We start from the raw sequence: 4,098 nt of genomic DNA on the forward strand, positions 1-4,098 counted from the left end.
AGGAGGGAGAAGTTTGGAAAGGAAGAGGCAGATAAGAGGATCAAAAGTGATCTTCTCCCAAAGATGGCCACCAATCCGAGCCTGGCAGAGTTGAGTCCTGAGCCCCACCTTACTATCCTGCCTCCCCTGCTGCCTCTGCCCCTTCCAGCCCCACAAAGTTCACAGCTGATGTTGTTCCCGTCTCTACCTCCCCAGCCATCAACACCTAGATGTTTATAGAATCCTGGCCTGGAATGGCCTCTCTTTTCTCCTCTTCCCTCTGTAACATTCCTATGTATCGTTTAGTCATCTAGGCTGTCACCTCTAGGAAGCCATCTCTGATTGCCTTTACCAGTCCACCTGACTCAGCTGGACTTGCCACCCCTCCCCCATGCTCCCATGACCCTCTGTGCATATGTGCTTGGGAGTTGCTGCCCTCTTAGTGTTTTCATGCTGTTTCCCTCTCCAGCCTAGTAGCTCCTGGAGGACTTTGTCTGCATAACTTGGTATCTTACTCTGGGTAGAAGATGGATGCTTAACAATGAATTGAGTGAAGGAGAGCCTGGCATGGAGCAGGGACTGAGTTAAATTCCTTACACATACTGCTTTGAAGAACCATTCAAGTTAAGAGAATCTGTTCTGTATATTTAAGACCCTCACCTTTTTCTGCCATTATACAACTCCACTGGTGATCTTATGTCCTGGAGGCTCATATCCTCTCTTAGCCTTCCTCAGTGTCCACGTACCAGGTCCATCTTCTGTCTGATCTGTCTCTTCTATTGACCATGTGCTCTAGGACACTTGTCCTGGCTTTTCTAAAAAAAGACCCACAAATGAAGTATGGATAATAATAACCTGCCCTTAGTTCTATGTTTCCCTAAGTAGGAAATAGATGAAAATATTGTGAAAAGCAAATCTAACTCAGAGGATGGGAAAAAGCCTTGTTAAGGATGAGGTTAGCATTCATGATTAACAAGAAGTGGAAGTTAGAAAGAAAGGAAGCCAAAGATGGGCTCACCCAGGCTACACTGAGACTTTCATGGGCTCCAGGCACTTCTGTCTTTGTGGGCCTTTTCTCCACAAAACAATGAAAATGTATTTGGTGGCCTTGCTACAGAGATGAATAGAATTCAGGCTGGATTCATGATCTTATATGCTTATTATTAGTTTTTTTTCTTCTGATTTTAATGATATCAAGTGGATAAAATGAAATAAATTTAAAATGGGTATCAAATGGTAACACTAGTTAGGTAAGGAGAAATAAAGGCTGTGGGTCAGTGAACAGGAAGCCCCACTGTAGTCAACTGCAGGCAGTACGTACCTCACAACACCAAAAAGACGGGGTTTGAACGTTTAATCACACACAAAAATGTTTGAGGTGATAGACATGCTTATTAGACAATGTGTTCATGAACCAAAATACCACATACTTGTGCAATTATCATATGTCAAAAATAAATTAGACATCTGGGCATAGTGGTGCACATACTTTTAATCCCAGTGCTGGAGAGGCAGGTGGATCTCTGTGAGTTTGAAGCCAGCCTAGAGTACATAGCAAGTTTCAGGCCAGCCAGAACTATATAGTAAGACTCAAAAAATCTAACAGTAAAAAATAAATAACATAAACCTTAAATATATACTTAAATCAAAACATTTTCCAGGCTTCTAAAGGTCCTGTGGTTCCTCTGTATTGCATCAACTATAGCCAACGGCTGTTGACCCTGAGCCCATGTGCTCCTCCTACCCATGGCTCCTCTGTCATTTTAGTTCACACTATCCCTTCCACCTGGAATGTCTGTCACCCAACCCAGCCAAGCCTTGCTCATTGTCACCCTGACCTACCTAGACTCTAGGTCTAGCCATAATGTCACTTTCTCTTGCCAAATAGAGCAAATTAAACTGTAGGACACTCAACTAAAATTGAACCTCAGGTAAATAACCCATGTTTTTAGTTGGGAGTATGTTTTATATAACACATGTCCCCAGATATTATAGGAGACATGCTTGTATTAAGAAATTATGTATTCATCTGAAACTTAAATTTAGCAGCCTATTCTGTGCTGTCTCAGACTTTTCTTTCAGCCTTCTTTTCATCTGCTGCCCTTGCCAAGACATTCTAGCACTTTTACATACTCTGTCACCATGTACCTCACCTTGGGGAGTGTCACTGAGTCTGCCCCCACACCCCCAGTCTGCAGTTCCATCTTCATTACACTCACCTGCTATGGCCTGGGGATGTGGCGGGGATGAGCTGTCATGTGTGACTAAATGTGTGCTTTCCCTTATTTCCCCAACTCTGCTTACTTTCAGGGATGACTTGGCAACATTTGGTTTTAATTTCATTCAGGATATTGTATGGCTAAGACTAGAGATGAGTTAACTGTTGCATGGGATTACAGTAGCAATTTTGCTAACAGAGATGTGTCCCAACAAGACACTTAGGATTTGACATGTCATCACCTAATGGGAAAATGCCAGATGCCCCTAGCTGAGACCCGAGTCTCTCCCTGCTCTTACAAGAGTGGCCCATGTGGTGGTAGGAGTGTCTTGGGCTCCCTCTTTCTGTTATTCTGTTTCCAGACATTGAATCAGCTGTAGCTCCAACAGAACTCTGTGAAGGAGATGCTCTTTCTGGCTTTGAGACTCAGGTTCAAGGAGTTCTGAGTTTTCATGTCTCTCTCTCTCTCTCTCTCTCTTTAAATTTTATGTGTATGAGTATATTGCCCGCTCTTTCTGGCTTTGAGACTCAGGTTCAAGGAGTTCTGAGTTTTCATCTCTCTCTCTCTCTCTCTCTCTCTCTCTCTCTCTTTAAATTTTATGTGTATGAGTATATTGCCTGCATGTATGTGAGTGCACCCATGTCATGCAATGCTGCGGAGGTCAGAAGAGGGCGTCGGAGTCCTCTGGAACTGGAGTTAAGGACGGTTCGTAGCTGCCATGTGGGTGCTGGGAATCAAACCCGGATCCTCTGCAAGAGCAGTGCTCTTAACCGCTGAGCCATCTCTCCAGCCCCGAATTTTCATCTCTACCATGAGAGTGGACTGATTCTTCTAAAGTATTTTATACTTAGGCTTAGCACTCACCCAAAATTCCTTGCTTAACACAGGAAAAAACCAGTCCAAAATGATATCATGAGCACAAGGCATAGGAGCTTGCATAGCCGAAGGTCAGAAAGGCCAGCTTCCTTTGGAGGACAGACACCTGGGAGACAGCCAGCCTTCAGGGCTACTGGTCTGAAGCAGCTTGAGCCTGGGAGAGTTTTTGCAGTGGTGAAAGTTCTCTTTTTTAGTGCAAGGATTTCCCAGCTTTCAACACATACTCTCTCTTCTCGGTTGGATGACAGTTCCAAAGTTGGCCACTGGTTGTTTTGTCATTCTAAGTAAGCCAGAAACCACAGTACTGAAATACCCAGTGTGTGTGTGTGTGTGTGTGTGTGTGTGTGTGTGTGTGTGTAGGAAAATCTGTCCCCCTCATTCAATCCTTTCTATTCTGTTTCCTTCAGAATACACTGAACTACAACTACCTACACAGTTACACCAAGCTTGCTACATGTAGATGCAACAGGAATGGTGTCACCTGGGTAGCGCTGCCAAGTGGGGGCTCTGTCCAAGCTCTTCCCTGCCTCAGTGTTTTGCACAAGATGCCTCTTCTGCTAGGATGCTTCTGTTTGACTGACAGCATTTTTTAAGTTTGGACTCCAGGTCACCTCTGTGCAGACCCTACTGTTATTTTTTTATCACACTATCCTGTTGTATTCTTTGTACACCCATCATGTGGGTCACTACAATACTGAATGCTTTGTCTTCCTTCAAATAAAATATCAATTCCACAAGGCTAAAGATTTTTTTTGCCACTGTTGGATCCCCAGTGCCCTAAACACTGCCTGGCACAGTGTAGACACATCATAAGTGTTTGCTGAATGAATAAGTGAAGAACAACTTCATAAATTCTTTTTCTGCCTGGGTGGTAATTGATCATGAGGAAGTGATGGGCAGGGTCACTGACCAACCTGTGGGCTGAATGGTGGTGAAGGACACAGCTCCCAGTCAATGTCTGTGGATGCCTGCCTGGCCAAGCCAGAGTTCACTGGCACTCGAGGAAATACAGAAGTACAGAGAG

Source organism: Nannospalax galili, unplaced genomic scaffold, assembly GCF_000622305.1.
Source record: "Nannospalax galili isolate Female #2095 unplaced genomic scaffold, S.galili_v1.0 scaffold139, whole genome shotgun sequence".
NCBI classification, from domain to species: domain Eukaryota; kingdom Metazoa; phylum Chordata; class Mammalia; order Rodentia; family Spalacidae; genus Nannospalax; species Nannospalax galili.